At 48.8% G+C, this 18,223-nt stretch overlaps 1 pseudogene; it reads left to right on the top strand.

The window, feature by feature from the left end:
- The first annotated feature begins 5,654 nt into the window (after positions 1-5,654).
- LOC112206574 (U7 small nuclear RNA) lies at positions 5,655-5,720 on the top strand (annotated as a pseudogene).
- The last annotated feature ends 12,503 nt before the right edge of the window (positions 5,721-18,223 follow it).

Here is an 18,223-nt window from a genome sequence, read left to right as displayed (position 1 = left end):
TCTAGTTTGAGGGTTGTGGAGCTGGAGGCTTGGTGGGGAGCCGGTGCCGCCTCCCAAGTCTGAGAGTCATTGAGCTGGAGATCCACAGGGGAGCTGGTGCTGCTGTTGTAGTTTGAGGATTGTGGAGCTGGAGACCCGGGGCGGAGCTGGTGCTGCAGTTGGAGTTTAAGGGTCAGGGAGCTGGAGATCTGGGGAGCGGCCAGTACTGCTGTTTAAGCCTGAGGGTCGTGGAGCTAAACATGGAGCCAAAGTTGGGGAAGTAGAGAGAGAGCATTACAGGATGACCCTGGAAATGGTAGACGTAGCTGTACCCCAAGCAAGCTAAGCTTGGGAACTCCTCAATGCTAGTGTTGAGTGCATTCTTTTTCCTCTTACACAGTTTGGATTTGTTTTCTGTGTCTCATGAGACAGAAAGATCTTGATTAATACCCTTAGGAATTGAAAAGCTTAAAAAACTAAAGGATGTTGGTAATAAAAATAATAAGAATTAAACCATGATTATCCTGGCTGACAGAGACAAAATCACACACACACAATGTATATCTTTCAATCAGTTAGCAAAATTTTTAAAAAATGGAAAAATAGACCCAAGCAAAGCTATAAAAAGTTGTTTCATGGAGAAGCGATGGAGGACAGAGATTAACCTGAGAGTTGCTATTAATGGAGAAACTGAGAACTTACCATTTTTCCCATGAGGTTTTGGTGCAGAATGATATTGTGTGAGTTCTGGCAGCTGAGTCACTTCACACAGCCCGGTGATGCAGTAGGTGTCACAGAAGGACCCTCTCCCAGTTGGTCCTGCCTTTCTGCTACGATGAGTGTGGCCGCTGATCCCCAACAGCTGCCTTTGTCTTGAGACCACGCCTATGAGCACAAGGGTTTCCACGGTGAAGGTTCCTGGATGGAACACTGTGGATGTTCCTAATGTTCCTTCCTGATGTTCATCTGCCATCTTGCTATTTAATGCGATGTCTTCTAAATATTGAATAGAAAAATGTATTTGTACAATATGGGCAAGGTATAAAGAATATCCACACACTGGACACACAGACAGAGAGGGGCACCCACAGCAAACTCCCTTCGCCTGGGAGCAGGTGTGGTCCTTGAGTCCTATGTTGCCTGTTTCTTCCTCCGCCTTGGCCTACAGGCCTGATGTGATCTGACCTCTGCCTGCCTCTCCGACTGCATCCCCTCTCCCGCTCCTGTTCTTTCTAACAATTATGTTACAGCCTCAGTGAATGTGACAAGGACCCTGAATCAACGGTGGCTTTACTAAGACAGAGGTTCATTCCTTTCACATGAAAGTTCAAGCCAGTCGGGTGATTCTTCTCTGTGCATTTTTCAGGGTCTTAGGCTACTTCCATCTTGCTGCTCTGACTTCCTTAGGGTATAGCTTCCCCCACAGTGTCCATCCTATCTACTGCCAGCCAGCAGGGAGGGGAGAAGAGAACAAGAGGACACAAATCTTCCTTCCTCTAATGGCAGTTGCTGTGCACTGGCCTCATGTGCATTGGTCACTGCCTGGTCATGTGGCCACTGCTTGCTGCAAGGGATGCTGGGAAGTTTTCATCCTGGATGTCAGTGCCCACCTGGGTGACTCCTGAGGTTGAGGGGAGAGAGGACATGAAAGAGAGTCACTGGCTCTTCCCACCATCATGCATGTCGTTCCAGTCTAGGGCGACCCACTGCCTCAGCTTACTCAGGACTGAGGGGGGTCATGGGGCACTGACCTCTCAGTTTTATAACAGGGGCAGTTCCAGGCAAATCATCCCAGCTTGGCTGAGACTCAGAAGTTTCCTGGGACATGGGATTTCTAGTGTTAAAACTGGGAAAGTTCTGGGCAAACTTGGACAAGTTGGTGCCTGCCATGGGGCCGTTGCATCTATCGTTACCCCTGTCTGGGATTCCCTTTCTGCAGCTCTCTGTGGTGCTCACTCCTTTTCTGTTGAGGAAAGGCTGCTCTCTGGGTGTCCCCAGGTGCCTGGTCCGCTGTACTCAGCACTACATGCTCTGTGAATATCCTTCCATGCACTTCGTAGAATGAGATCTGTTGTTTCCACCCTTGCCTGCCCACTTCAGTTTCAAAGTCTCTGAGGATTATTCATTTTTCTTCTCTTCAGCGCTGAAAGATACATCTCTTTCCCTAAGGCTGTGGCTGGGTTCACGCATAGTTAGATAAATCTGATATTAATAATAACCCGAATGAAAAACATGTATTAAACCCCAAGATTATGATGTAGGAAGCACGGATTCTGAAGAGATGTGTAAGCCTAATAAAGGCCAAAGGGTATGGATTAAAAGGAAATGTGGGGTGGAGAAACATTTCATGAAATAGAACCCCATCTCTTGGGTGAGTTCGTTGGTACAACATTTCTAGAGGGCAATTTTGCAACTGGCCAATGAAAGTGCATAACTTTTGGTCCCAAATTTCATTTATAGGCATTGATCCCTAGGAAATAGTCAGAAAAATATGCAAAGATGAATCTCAAGGATTTGTATAAGAAGAAAGAAGTAGGAAGCATAAATGCCCGCTGGTGGTCCCACACCCTGGCACCAGTGCTCCCCTCTCCTAGTGGGTGGGCACAGGCTACATTTTCCCAGGCTTCCTTGCAGTGAGTTGTGGCCATGTGACCAGGTTCTGGCCAATGGGAGGCAATAAAAGTGTTGGGTGGTATTTTTGGAGACCCCCTTCTGTAACTTCTGTCTTGATATGGTTTGGATGTTGGTCCCCTCCAAATCTCATGTTGAAATGTGATCCCTGATGTTGGAGGTGGGGCCTGGTGGGAGGTGTTTTAGTGATGTAGGCAGATCCCTCTCACAATGGCTTGGTGCCGTCCCTATGGCAATGACTGAATTCTTGCTCTGAGTTTATGGGAGATCTGGTTGTTTAAAGGGGTTGGCACATCCTCCTCCCTCTCTTGCTCTTTCTCTCGCCATGTGATGTACCTGCTTCCCTTTCACCTTCTGCCATGATTGGAAGCTTCCTGAGGCCTCCCCAGGAGCAGATGCTGGTGCCATGCTTGTACAGCCTGCAGAACTGTGAGCCAATTAAACCTCTCTTCTATAAATAACCAGCCTCAGGTATTCCTTTATAGCAACGCAGATGGACTGACCCATATCTTTAATGTCATTTCTTAGTTGTTCCATCCTTTGACCTGCTTCCTGGAATAAGTGTATGATGGTTGGAGCTATTCTTGTCACCTTGAACCTTGAGGATTAGGCTTCTACCCTGTGGATAGCAGAATGTCCTCTGGAAGGAAATGAAAGTCCCTAACGCCACCCTAGACTGACAACCTCCAGTTTTGTTTTTACTTTTTTATTTTTTGAGACAGACTCTTGCTCTGTTGCCCAGGCTGGAATGCAATGGCGTGATCTCAGCTCACTGCAACTTCCACTTCCTGGGTTCAAGTGATTCTCATGCCTCAGCCTCCTGAATAGCTGGGATTACGGGTGCGTGCCACCATATTCAGCTAATTTTTTTTATTTTTAGTAGAGACAGGGTTTCACCATGTTGAGCAGGCTAGTCTCGAACTCATGACCTCAAGTGAAACACTCGCCTCAGCCTCCCAAAGTGCTGGGATTACAGGCGTGAGCCTCTGTGCCCGGCCCAGTCTTGGTTTTTATGAGATAAACTTCTATCTTGGCTGAAGTTAAATCACTGATAGGTGATATAACCATAACTGGATAAAAAGTAGGAAATTCATGTAATACTTATATCTACATATGCCCATACCAAAAATGATAGTGATCTGTTGGTTATCTATGTGTAAATATGGACACAAAATATTGTTTAGTGTAAACAAAGCTCTTTTTTTTTGTTGTTTTTTGAGACAGAGTCTCACTCTGTTGTGCAGGCTGGAGTGCAATGGTGAGATCTCGGCTCACTGCAAACTCCACCTCCTGGGTTCAAACAATTCTCCTGCCTCAGCCTTCCGAGTAGCTGAGATTACAGGCACACGCACCACATCCAGCTATTTTTTGTATTTTTAGTAGAGCTGGGGTTTCACCATGTTGTCCAAGCTGGTCTCAAACTCCTGACCTTCAGTGATCCGCCTGTGATTACAGGCATGAGCCACTGCACCTGGCCCATAAAGCTTTATTCTATTTTAATGAAGCAAAAATGCATAAGTGTGTAAGTGTGATCATATGTGTGTGTATGTCTAACAGGAGCACTACATAGCAAAATGCAAATGCTGCTTATCTTTGGTGTTGGAATCACGCGTGATTTAAAATCTTGTTTTCTTCTATTTTTAAAAACTTTCAAAATGAGACATGACTTTGATTATTAGAAAAGAAATCTATAACAATTGAGAGGAAAGAAAACCCCACCTGTTGTTGAAACTGGCTGGAGCTGGGAGAAATGAGAGATTCCTTTGAAGGTGTCACCTCCCTACCAGAAAAGTGGCCTTGCAGGACTGTCCCACAAGCTAGACGTGCCTCTTTCCCCCGGTCCCTGTACCTGGTGTGAGGTCACACAGACAGTGAGTGTCCTTCACAGAGTCTGGCCTGCCAAGGTGGGGGGGGAAGTGGGGGTCTAGTGACATTCAGAACCCGGAGGAGCTGAACAGGTGTGACTGTATGTTTGCAGGGTGACCTCTACCCTCAAAGAGCAAGAAATAACTCTAGTGCAATTTCCAAACATTTACAAGAGAGGATTTTTAAACTTTTCACTTCTTTATTCCAACTAGCACATTTGGAAGCACAAAATGCACAAAGAAGACCTGCTATTTACAATCAACTTTCACTAAGCCAGCATTATATTCAAAAACAGCAGATAAAGCTCATGGCTTTGATGAAAGGGGCAGTCTTTTCATTGGAAACAATTAATACTGCTCCCCGTTCTGGGGAGAATTTAAAGAGAATAATTTGGAAGGGGATATGGCTTGACACAATCAAATGATTTCAGATCACAAATGTAATCATTTGATCTTGCTTTAAAACCAAACATTTCAGAACAATCTGGCATCACATTCTCTTCTGAGTCTGTGAAACTCTGAATTCTGGGTGAGTTTGAATTCCCAAGGCAGGACTGAGGATAGAAAAGATTTGATGGCAGAAACCTGGTACTGTGGTTATCACGTGGGTTAAAGATGTAGGCTTGGTTAACCCACTGAACCTGCTTATGTATGAGGCTCACCTGAGAAGGTGATATGGACAAGCCCATCTTATGGGTCTGAGGGCTCTTCACCAGGAGTGGAGCAAGGAGGGTGGCCCCAGCGTCCCCGTCTCTGAACACGTTTAGCGGGAGGGCTGTAGAGCCTGGACAGATCACCACTGGCTCCATGGGGAACTTTCAGCAGCACTCATTGCCTGTGTCTGTTCTGTGCCAGGCACTGCGCTCAGGGCAGGGATTTGGGATTCACCAGGGCACAAGGCGTCGTGCGTCTGTCCTCACGGAGCCTAAGTGCTGGTGGAGACGGACAGTGCAGATGCCAACCGCAAATGACGAGGCACTTGCAGGTAGGGGTCAGCGCCAAGAAGGAAATGAAGGGTGCGTGTCGCTGACTGAGACTCTGGTGGGGGCTACTTAAATAGGGCCATGGGGGAGGGCCTCTCTGAGGAGGTGACATTTGAGCTGAGGCCTCACCAATCAGAAGGCAAAAGCTGTAAAGGGTCTGGGATTAACTCAACCTGGGGACTTTTAAAATAATGTAAGGTGTTACAGCTCTTTCAGAATTTGTCTAGCACGTTTTCCGGTTGTCACTCCCAGGTGGGCTCGGGAAGAGGCATCTGTGCCCAGCTCGTGGCCTGTTCTTTGTACTTGAGGGGAAGGGGTCCCCTTCTCCCACAGCCGTCCCCCCAGGGCCTGCTCCCAGGTGGGGTCTGGTTTTCACCAGAAAGCCCTCCATGCAAAAACAAAAACAAAAAAAAACACCACCACAAAATTGAATTTGAATTAGTTGCCAGCATTTACATTTTAATTCTAAAAATCTGTATTTTCGTCTTCATTGGAAAGTCAGACTATCTGGCCAGGCTGGGCTGGGATCTGGTGGATTTTGGTATTTTGGTATCTGGTTAGGGAGGGTATTTCGGGTTTGCCCCTCCAGCATCTGTTCCAGTGTGGAGTGGGGATGGGGGCAGGCTCAGTGGGGGGAACTGCAGTGGCCAAGGGTCTCGGCTGTCTCCAGACGGCCGGATGGACCCTGCCACCTCCTGCTTGGGGTGGGCTGGGGATTCTTTGCTGCCCCTCCTCCCAGCCCACATCCTCTTGAACTCCACTGAGACCACCCCCATGTGCGGCTGGGAAGGGAAACCTGCCTTTGTAAGTGGAATCAGGTGAAATCGGGCTGTGACTGTGTCAGTCAGAAACTAAAAGGCCCTGTCACACCCGTGGCCAGGAAGACTGTCACCTTGGTGGCATACAAATGACAGAGATGCGTGGGACAGCGTCTACCAAGAGACGAGCCAGGTGAGGGCAGGTCGTCGTGAAGGAGGGAGGAAGGGTCCTCCCCACAGCAGCAGCGCCATCCCGCAGAGAAACAGCCTCTGGGGAGGGATGCGTTCCAAGGAGGCCCCGTGCCGTGCAGAGTGGGTGGCTTGAGGCCTAAATGCCGGGCACTCGGAGCAGTCAGTGTCCCCGTGGGAGCAGGGCTGCTCTCAGCCAGGTGATTGGGGTCCTTGGATGGTCAGCCCCTGTGTGCGTGTGAAGGTGTGGCCCTCTGCTCTGTCCCTTCTGAAGGCAGCTGTAAGGGCTGGGATCTAGTGGATTTTGGTATTTCGGTTTCTGGTTAGGGAGGGTATTTGGGGTTTGCCTCTCCAGGATCTGTCCCAGTGTGGAGTGGGGAGCAGCCATAAGGGATGGAGGCCAAAGCGCTCAGCATCAGACGAGCCTGGGCGCAGGTCCTACTTCCTGCCAGGCCAGTGCCTCTGAGCCTCAGTTTCCTCATCTGTATAGTGGGGTTAATCCCAACCATGTATACTGCCTGCCTGCCATGTGCCAGGCCCTTCTTACACATCTTTGATTGCTTGAGGGCAGGGACTTTATTATCCACCTTTAGAGTTGAGAAAGAAGAGGCATAGAAAGGTTAAACCACTCACCGGGGGTCACACAGCTGCTGTTGCAGAGTAAAGTCTCCAGACTCAAACAGAGCACTAAGCCCCGCCCTGCGCACCAACAGGTGCTCCAGGAATGTCAGGTGCCATTTATCAACCTCATCACCTGCTGGGAGTGCTCGTCCCATCATGCAAACCCCGTGAGCGTGAAGTGAGGGGACATATGCAGGATCGAGTGTACTGGCAGGTAACGTAAGTAAAGTAATAACCACAGGATGATATTCACAACCCATATTAGTGCTACCAACAGCCACATCTGCCTGCTTCTCTGGGCCCAGGATTGTCTGCAGGCTCCCAGGAGCTGGTCCTGACTGGGTCAGAAGAAAGGTCTGAGGTTATGAGAAGGAGCAGCTTGCCCAGCTCATGGCCTGTTTTGTACATTGGGAGTCCCTGCCCCCACAGCTGTCCCCATGGGCCTACTCCCAGGTGGGCTTGGGAGACCCCAGAGCTGCACGCCTTTAGGCCAGGGTTCTGCCGGGTGCTGTGTGTCTGTGGGAGTGACGCCCACCCCCCAACCCTCTTGCCCTGCCAGCTGCTGGACACACAGCAACTGCAGGGCATGAACTCTGAGACCAGGACCTCTGCAGGTCCTGGGAGGCAGAAGTTGCAGTGAACCAAGATTGCACCATTGCACTCCAGCCTGGGTGACAAAGCGAGACTCTGTCTCAAAAAAGAGAAACAGATATTTATATGAGACAGTCTGTAGAGGTTTGAAATGCAACATGATCCATCATGCGGAGATTTTTATAGAGAATTAATTGTTTCAGTTCAGTGTGAAGGGACTTAAACTCCTCTCTTCACTAGAATTTTCCAGACTGTTAAGGGGACATATGTAATTGTCACCTGCATCACATGCAATCAGGGGCCCATATGAAGAAGTGAAACGTTCCTTTCTTACATGATTGTTTTTGGTGAATTGAGCAGTTTTGTATTCATCATTCAAAATGCACAGGCCAGGGGAATGCCCAATACTTCTGGCTGCCTACCCTCCCACTGCAACTAACGTAAGCAGGCAAGCAATGGCTGTTGATAAGGACACAACGGTCATCATCACATTTCAGGGGTTTTTGTTTGTGTTTGTGTGTGTGTGTGTGTGTGTGTGTGTGTGTGTGTGTATTTGTTTGTTTTGAGACGAAGTCTCACTCTGTTGCCCAGGCTGGAGTGCAGTAGCAAAATCTCAGCTCATTGCAACCTTAGCCTCCCAGGTTCAAGCAATTATTGTGCCTCAGTCTCCCCGAGTAGCTGGGATTACAGGTGCCCGCCACCACACCCAGCTAATTTATGTAATTTTAGTAGCAACAGGATTTCCTTATGTTGGCCAGGCTGGTCTTCAACTTGTGGCCTCAAGTGATCTGCCCACTTCGGCCTCTCAAAGTGCTGGGATTACAGGTGTGAGCCACCACATCTAGCCAAAATTTCAGGGTTGTTTGTTTGTTTGTCTTTAAGACAGGTGCTCTCTCTGTTGCCCAGGCTGAATGCCGTGGTGTGATCATGGCCCACTGCAGCCTCAACCTCCTGGGCTCAAGCGATCCTCTTGCCTCGCTCTCCTGAGTAGCTGTGAATACAGGCGCATGCCACCATGCCCGGCTAATTTTTGTATTTTTTATAGAGATACGGCCTTGCCCTGTTGCCTGGGCTGGTCTCAAACTCCTGGGCTCAAGCGATCCGCCCACCTCGGCCTCCCAAAGTGTTGGAATTACAGACATTTCAGTGTTTTTAAAAAATCAAAAAAGCATGACTGGATACAATCAGGATTTCAGTAGAAGTAGAAAATATGGGAATGTCAGTGAGCAAATACGTGCAGAGAGAACAGGGGATGAGAAGAGGAATGTGGGAAGATGGGAAGCGCTGGGCGGAGAAGAGGATGGGGACGGGCTGGGGATGAGGTCTGGAGTGCAAGCTACAGTCAGGAAACTGAAAGCTGCCCAAAGCATTAAGATTGCCCAAGCCAGAAGCACACGAGGCAGTTTTCAAGAGAATAAGGAGCAAGAGATCATTAAACTCACTCACCAGGAGAGACAAGAGATGGTGGGAGTAATTTAATGAGAGAGGCCTTGACACTACAAAAAAATCTAAATTCATTCTTTGCCTGACTGTTCACAAGGGAGGAGGGGGAAGCGGTTGCCTTCAGAAAACATAATACATTTTTCTTAGGCAAAACTTACAGAGAGGAAGAGATGGGAAAAAGAAGCAACCGAGGTGATGGGAAATGGAGCTGATTTATTCTTGGTGTTGGAGCGGCAGTTTCTCTAACACAGATAAACTTTAAAAACCAGCTCAGACCCATCCCTTGAGCCCTCGCTTGTCCCTCTCCACAGGTCCCAGCCCGTTCAGACTTTTCAAGGAAGCAGCTCCCAGGCTACTGCCACCTTCCTGGGACCTGTGAGCCCCTCCTCACCCAAGCTGGCAGAATCCCTCCAACTCATGGCTCCGTGAAACCTGAGTGCCTGCCTCCGCTGACCAATTCCCTGGGTGGATTTTCTTCTGGTGGTCAGAAAAATGTATCAGTCTTTTCCAGATGTCTGGCATTACATTCTGTCATTTGGAATACAGTTGATTCTTGAACAATGTGGGAGTTGGGGGCACCAAATCCCACGCAGTCAAAAATCCACATATAACTTTTGACTCTGCAAAAACTTAACTACTGATAGCCTACTGTTGACCAGAAGCCTTACTGATAACATAAACAGTTTTCGTATGTTAAATGTATCATATACTGTATTCCTACAATAAAGTCGGCTAGAGCAAAGAAAATGTTATTAAGAAAATCATACGGAAGGGAGTATACATTTACTCTTCATTAAGTGGAAGTGGGTCATCATGAAGGTCTTCATCCTTGTCTCTTCACATTGAGTAGGCTGAGGAGTAGGAGGAGGAAGAGGAGGGTTTGGTCTTACTGTCTCGGGGTGGCAGAGGCAGAAGAAAATCTGCGTAGATGTGGTCTGTGGCAGTTCTAACCTGTGCTGTTCAAGGGTCCATTGTATTTATTACCCAGTGGGCTGAAATCAAGATAAATTAAGCACAGGTAAGTCCCATTTCAAGAAGTCCAATACAGAAAAATCTGCCCATAGAATACTCAAATGAAACAACCAAAAGAGACCCAAGGCTCTTTTGGATCCAATTTCCTCAGCGCTGAAAAGGAGAATGTGGCCCTCTGAGAGGCATTCAGTTGGACTCTGTGTAGTGAGATTGCTGTTTCTTTATCTAGGGTCTGGGCACAGGTGCGTGTACCTGGTGAGGATTAATTGAAATGTACTCTTATGATCTGGGCACGTTTCTTTTCTTCCTCTTCCTCTTCTCCTCCTCCTCCTCCTCCTCCTACCCCTTCTTCCTCTTCTTTTTTTTTTTTTTAAGAGATGAGGTCTGACTATGTTGCCCAGGCTGGTCTCAAACTCCTGACCTCAAGTAATCGACCCACCTCAGCCCCCCAAAGTGCTGGGATTACAGGTGTGAGCCACCACTCCTGGCCTGGTCACTTTTCTTATGTATGCTATCATTCAATATTTTTTACTCCCAGGGGGATTTTGATTGAGGAAGAGCAAGGCATTTTTTGTTTTGTTTTGTTTTTGAGATGGAGTCTCGCTCTGTTGCCCAGGCTGGAATGCAATGGCACAATCTCGGCTCACTGCAACCAACCTCGTCTCACTTGTCCTCCCAAAGTTCTGGCATTACAGGCATGAGACACCGTGCCTGGCCTGAGCAAGACATTCTTTAAAGGTGAGCCACCCCTCTGCGAGGGTGTTTGAGCCACTCCCTCAGGAACCACCCATTCCTGGTTCTTTCCCACAGGATTTGCTTCAGCCTCTGCTGCTCTGGCTTCCCCAGCTTCCCACTCCTGGCTCCCCTCCTACCCTCCTGCTTTGTCACGTCCCCTCCAGATCCCCCAAGGACCCTGGCTGGGCTGGCTTTCCCATCCCAGAGTCCCCTGTGGCCCCCACTGTCTTGGCTCAGGGAAGCCTCTTTCCCAGACAGGCCCGTCCTGGCCACCACCCCACCCTCCATCCCCCAGATGGCACACGTACAAGTCCATCGCAGACCCCATCAGAACCCAGATTTCTTTGGTGAAGATGTGACTTGGCACAGATGAACCCACTCTCTTGAAATTTCATTTCTGGGCTGCATAACCCAGAGGCAGGGCACAGCTAGCATCCAGACCCCCTGTAATGATTTAGAGAAGGAAAAGAAATCTTGGACGGGCGTGGTGGCTCACACCTGTAATCCTAGCACTTCGGGAGGCTGAGGCAAGTGGATCACATGAGGTCAGGGGTTCAAGACCAGCCTGGCCAATATGGCAAAACCCTGTCTCTACTAAAGATACAAAAATTAGCCGAAAGCGGTGGCACGTGCCTGTAGTCAAAGCTACATGGGAGGCTGAGACGGGAGAATTGCTTGAACCCAGGAGGCGGAGGTTGCAGTGAGCCAAGATCACGCCATTGCACTCCAGCCTGGGTGACAGAGAGAGGCTCTGTCAAAAAAGAAAGAAAGAAAGAAATCTTAGAGCCCAGAAAGAGAACAAGAACAGGCAAGGCAGACAGTGACTATCGGTCTTCCCCAGTCAGCTTTCCACCCTGCGGCCTCCAGGGTCTTTCTCCATCCAGCTCCACGCATGGTCACTCTACTGCGTAAAAACCCTCCAGCTCCTGAAATGGAAAAATACACTTCCGAAGCGGCGTGCTCCCATCACTAACTCCCCCAAAAACTCACCGTCCATACCCTGTGCATATTCGATGTTGGCTCTTATCTATAATTTCCTCTCCCCATTTTATCTTGGCTTATTTAGGGGTTTTTTTTTGTTGTGTTTTGTTTTGTTTTTTGTTTTTTCCTATTTTTTGAGAACTCAGTACTTTTACCATCGCCCTTTTGAAACCCTGGAGCAATACAAGCATTTAAGACTATAAATTTTCTTCTGAGTACAGCACTAGCCGAGTCCCTCAGATGCTGGTGTAAACTATTCTTGTTGTTTTCTAGAAACCATTATTCTAGTTTTGGTTTCTGCTTTGATCTGGGAGTTATCTGGGAGAGAATTCCTTCCCCAGTAAAAGGCACTGTTCTCTGTGTCCCATTCAATGCGTTTTGACAAATGTGTCTACTCAAGTAAACATCATCCCAATCAAGACACAGAGCATTCCTAGCAGGGCTATCTTTTATTCTATTTATTTATGTATTTATTGAGACAGAGTCTCACTCTGTCACCCAGGCTGGAGTGCAGTGGCATGCGATCTCAGCTTACTACCTTTGTTTCCCGGGCTCAAATGAGAGCTCCCACCTCAGCCTCCTGAGTAGCTGGGACCACAGGTGCGCACCCCCACATCTGGCCATTTTTTTGTATTTTTGATAGAGATGGGGTTTCTCCATGTTGGCCAGGCTCGTCTGGAACTCCTGAGCTCAAGTGATCCACCTGCCTCGGCCTCCCAAAGTGCTGGGATTACAGGCATGAGCCACCACATCTGGCCAGGGCTATCTCTTTACCATTTATTTTAATGTCATTTGTAATGATCAGAGCGTGGCCTATAATCTTTATTTTTTAAATTTTGTAAAGGTTTCTTTTGTATTCAAAGAAACAAAAGAAGGAAATAATTTATTAAAAATTCTTAAGCATCAAATATCCTCACCCTTGTGTACATTTCCAGCTCTGTTTCTGTATCCCTTCCATGAATTTCCTCTTCACTGCGCTCCTAACCTGGTCTATCCATCCTTAAACTATAGCTCTAATCATGCCCCAAACACACCCCCTCTTTCAATAGATTGTGAGTAGCTGAAGGGTCCGAGGCTGCATGGTTTCCATCTCTGTGTCTCTGCAGCTAGACCAGTGCTCGATGTGGCAGAGGTGCTCCACCAACATTCACTGACTACAGGTGAATTAAATACACCTGTGCCCTGGGGGAACCCAGGCAGGAGGGCAGGTGGTTCAGAGAACACTTCCTGTAGCTGCAGCCTCATCTCTACCTTGGCTCCATTCACAGCGAGATATTTCAGATTCTTCTTCAGAGAGCCTGAATAATTAAGGGAAAACATTCTAACATTCACCTATTGGTTTTTCTGCCAAGCCCCAGTGGCTTGAAATAAGTAAATCATTTAAACCATCCCATCCTTGTGTCTCGGGGAAGGTGGTGATAGACAGGGAATCGATAGATTCAATCAGGGGAGTGAGAGGCATGTGGATAAAGGTCCCTGGCCAGGGCCTCTCTGCGGCCCTCATGGCTGGAGACGCCTCGGAAATCCAATCAGGGCTCTTCACAGGGGACATCACCGCTGACTGTCACTGCATTCTTACCCCTGAGCTGGCCGAGGGTCCCTGCCTAGAGACAGGGACACGTGGGCTCAGGAAATAAAGACTCAAAGCCTCCACTTACCCCACACCTCAGCCTCCGAGGGATGCGGGGTCACCTGCTGGGAGGGAGGGGCAGAGGCCACACTGGGGTTGGCACATGAATGGGACCCGGTCCTGCCTGGCTGAATGTCCCCCATGCTTTATCTCTTTCCCAGGCCACCTGGATTTTAAGAGCACTCACCTGACGCCCTCATACCCCAGATTTCCAGCCCGGCAGCATCCTTGACTGTGGCTGCCAGGCTCTGTGCCATCTGGCCCCTGCCTGCTCTCCTCTTCCACCTCCTCTGCTTTCCTCCTGTTTCACTGGCTTCTCTCTGCTACTTTTTTTTTTTTTTTTTTGAGACAGAGTCTCATTTTGTTGCTCAAGCTGGAGTGCAGTGGCTCAATCTCGGCTCAGTGCAACCTCTGTCTCCCGGGTTCAAGCGATTCTTTCGCCTCAGCCTCATGAGTAGCTGGGATTACAGGTGTGTGCCACCACACCAGGCTAATTTTTGTATTTTTCATAGAGACTAAAAATAGTTAGGGTTTCACCATGTGGGCCAGGCTGGTCTGGAACTCCTGGCCTCAAGTGATCCTCCTGCCTCAGCCTCCCAAAGTGCTGAGATGATAGGCGTGAGCCACCACACCCGGCCTTCTGCTACTTCTTTGAACCAGGGCCCCCACCTCCTGTCAGGCCTGTGTGACACTAGCCCCGCTGCCTGGAAGTCCCTTCTCCCAGCCCCGCAACAGCCCTCCTAGCTCAGGAACTCCCAGAGGATAAACATGAGATGATTTGACAGAGCAAACGGGGCTAGCACTAAGATCGCTGAATCCTGTAGTGGTTCTTCTCCAATTCTTCAATCACCTCAAAGAAAACACCTTGATTTGGTGCTGATGCGCCTTTAGCTCCTTTCCAGACCTTGCATTTCATCCTTTTGAACAAAGAAAGGACAGGCCCCAGGCTTCCTGCAGAATGAAGCACTTCTGTTTAGGTTTATTGCTTTTAGTTCTACAGTCATCATCCTTTTGCATGGAAAAGATGCTGGTTTTCTATTTACTCTGGTGAGAGAGTTTTCCTTTTGAATTAAAGTTTCTTAATAAAAACAAAAATGGCGTTGCTAAGCAACATACACTGATGTTAGAGTTGGCAGAAATGGCCAAAGGACCGGGGCACGGATGAAATCACACTCCTGGGTTGCTCCAAAATGTTCAGTAAAATGTGTCTCTAGCAGCTACTTGGGGATGTGGAACTTGGAGATGTGAAAAGCAGAAGAAGAAGCCCACGATGTGGTTGGATGGAGGGACCCTTGCAGAAGCAAGAAGGGCAGCTGTGAGATGCAGAGTGGAGAATTCGACCTTAGCAGAGGCCAGAAAAAAGAGCTGGGAGGAGCAGGAAAAATGTCAGCTCTCTGAATGGCAGAAATCGTGACGATGATGATTTTGGACATCCCGTGCGCTCAGGATTTAAACACTGGGGTTACAATAAGATTCTATGGTCCTTTCAAGCCGGAATTGCTGGTCACATGAACAAATTTACGGGGAAAATAACAGCCACGGGTAACTCAGGCAAGTCAGGTCCCCCCAGGCTATGGATAAACAGTCATGCCTGAGTCAGCCTCTTTCTTGAATATTTTTTTTCCAGTTACCTGAGCCAATAAATCCACCTTTGCCTTAGACCATTGGGGTTTAATTTTTCTTCACTTAGCAGCTGAAAGAATCTTAACTTACAGAAACCACAGAACATAGACATAATTACTCTTCCATTTTACAGCAGAGGAAACTGAGGCCCCACCTCCTTCTATCTTTATCCTCGGATTTTTGAGACCGTTGCCTTCTGCTTCATCCCAGACATCTGTCCCCTGTTTTCTCCCATCCAAAGAGAAGGAAAAAGAGACAATGTTCACACCCCACTGGCCATGTTTTGGTCACAAGGAGGCCTGGGAAATGCAGTCTTTATTCCAGGCAGCCAGGCTCACTGCTACCAGGAGGGATGCTGAGGTCATCCAGCAGTCTCTGCCACAGCTGGGTAACCCCAGCCCTGTCCCTGTCCCCCATGGGGCAGCTTGAGTGCAGGACAGAGGACCCGCAAGCCCCATACCAACCTGACAGGGCACCTTCATCACATGGCCTGGCCAGGTCATCCTCACAGGAGGACAGCACTAGGGTCTGGGCAGGACCAAGGCTCTGGACAGGCCAGAGGGAAAGGTATGAGCAGTGATGGGAGCAATATCCAAAAAGGCCCCACCCCTTTCCTGGGTGCCCAGGGAACCCCAGGGTCTCCCTCGGTGCTGCTGGCTCCTTCCCGCACCAGGCACCTGAGACAGAGGCTGCAGTGAGAAGACCCCGTGGTCAGTCACTCTTGCATTGGATGGGAAACTCCTCCCTTTGAATGAAATGCTAATTATAGCCTTCATGTGTGCAGTCTGTTACCTGCTAAAAATATGCTGTCTTATTCTTGTCTGCACAGGTGCAGCTGAGTTGGGGGAAATCATGCTGTTTTTAGCACTCGTATAAGCAGACAATTGAATCCTAGACTTTGGGGACGGGGTCTGCCTGGGAACTTGTTTCCAGGAGTGTGACTGAAGTGAAGGGCCAGTCAGAGGAGGTGCCGCAACCCCGGGGCACAGCAGAGCAGTGCCAATGTGGGAGGAAGCATCTTCCAACAGTGGTATCAGCTTCACAGTGGAGGCAGCCTCAGCTTCCAGGGCTGAGAGACATTTGTCATCTTGGCAGGAGGGAGGCTGTTAAAACAGGCACTGGGGGAGCACAATGGGGCCCCAAATCCACCCAAGAAAGCCCCAAAACAGGGATGTTGGAATGAGATGGGGAGGAAAGGGTCCTGAAGACAGAGGAGGCAGGTATGGGGAAGGATTGAGAGATGTCACTCATTCATTCATCCATTCATTCATTCTACAAATATTTATTGAGTCCTACCACATGCCAGGTACTCTGCTAGCTGCTGGGTTGAAAGGGACAGATAAGGTCGCTGCCCTCATCTTTATTACAATAATATTTCTATACATATTGAGCCAGGAACTGCCCAAGGCACTAGAGACACACATCAAACAAAAACCCCTTCTTGGAGCAAAAATTCTAATGGGGGAAGGAGGGTCTGATGTCCCCTCTCCCAAGAACAAATGAACACAGAAATGATGATAAGAGTTGGGGACTCCCATGGGACCCTCCCGTCCCTGTCCCTGGGTCTCCAGTTCAGCCTTCGAGAGTCCAGGAGGTGTCGGCTTTCCCACCTGGCCACATCTGCTGCTCGGTTTGTCTCTCATGCTGCTCAAAGACTCAAACCAGCATCCTCAGCCCTGATGCGCCCCCTCACTCTGGGGGGGCACAATCACAGGATGCAAGTGAGCCAGATATCGAGAAAGGTGAAGACCTCCCGGATCTAGACAAGAGAATCCAATTGGCTGAGCCAAATTTGCACACAACACCTGCATGGGAGGCAGGTTCTCTGGGTTCAAATCCCAGCCCACTGCCTACCACTTACTAGCTGTGTGACCTTGGGCAGGTTATTTAAACCTCTCTGTGCCTGAGTCTCCTCCTCTATAAACTGAGGATTATGATAGTTCCTGTTACATAGGACTATCAGACAAGTTAAGGCAGAAAATACCAGTAAAGTGCTCAGTACACCGTCTGCCCATGGGATGCAAGGGTTTAAAATGTTAGGCATCATCACCCTCATTACGGGTGCCTTGAATTTTATATTGATTATTGGCTTTATATTGATTACTTCTGATTATTATTGATTGGTTTTATATTGAGTATTATATGGCATCTGATAACATTCTCATGACCTTCCTTCCTGGCTCCACAGTGTCATGTGTTTTTTATGCTGGGATCAATTCCATTCCCTGGATTTGACATTTCCCTGCAGAAACGCAGGCTAGGAAGGGAGCTCTGAGGTCATCCGCCATCTTTATCACAATCATCAGCCACAGATGTCCCTGAGCCCAGGGCAGGTGCTGGCCCATCATCCCACAGGTGGTTGCACTCTATACTCTACAGAACATGTGCTTCCCATTCCATCTTCCAGCATCTGCTGACCCTGAATGGCTCCCCAGCCTTGCCCTGGCCTCCCGTCCTGGTCATGAGCAGCCCCTTCCCCACACAGCAGTTAGAAGGATCCTTCTCATGCTGAATCAGCCCTGGGCAGCTCTCTGACCGCAACCTTCCAGTGCCCCCATCACGGGACTGATGGGCCAGGCCCTGCCCCCTCTCAGCTCCTATCTCTGCCCAAGCTCCCCTCACACCTGCCCTCAGTCCCTCCAGCCTCCCTGCTGTGTCCAACCACCACCCCGTCTTACTCCCAGCTTGTCCCACCTCAGATCCTTCTACCAGGAGTGACCTTACTTAAATATGCCCACCCTCCACTGGCTCCTCCTCATCAGACAAGGCAGGTCAAGTGACACCACCTCAGGAGCCCTCCCAACTCCCAAGTCCAATGTCGGCCACGCTCTCCCATCTGTCATGTCACTCTCCCTTGCTTCATGGGTCTAAGATGGCTGCCAAACTCCAACCATCACACTGACATTCCAGATACCAGGAAAGCACAAAAGATAAAGAAGAGAATACCTCTGTCTTTAAGGACACACCCTTAAAGTTGCACATGATGATTTTGCCTACTTTCCCACTGTCTAGGACTAAGTTCCCTTGCCATGCTTAGCTGCAAAGGGGCTGGGAAAGGTAGTCATGACTCTGGGTGACCATAGGCACAACTGATAGTCAGCAGTAGTTCTATTACTAAGGAAGAAGGGGAAACAGCTAATCTATTAGGGAACCACTTGGACTCCCTGCCACTGCCACCTACTGACTATTTCACCTTGGGCAAGTTACTGGGGATCTTTGTTG

Source organism: Pan troglodytes, chromosome 21, assembly GCF_028858775.2.
Source record: "Pan troglodytes isolate AG18354 chromosome 21, NHGRI_mPanTro3-v2.0_pri, whole genome shotgun sequence".
NCBI lineage: Eukaryota > Metazoa > Chordata > Mammalia > Primates > Hominidae > Pan > Pan troglodytes.
This window is presented reverse-complemented; position numbering and strand designations above follow the sequence as displayed.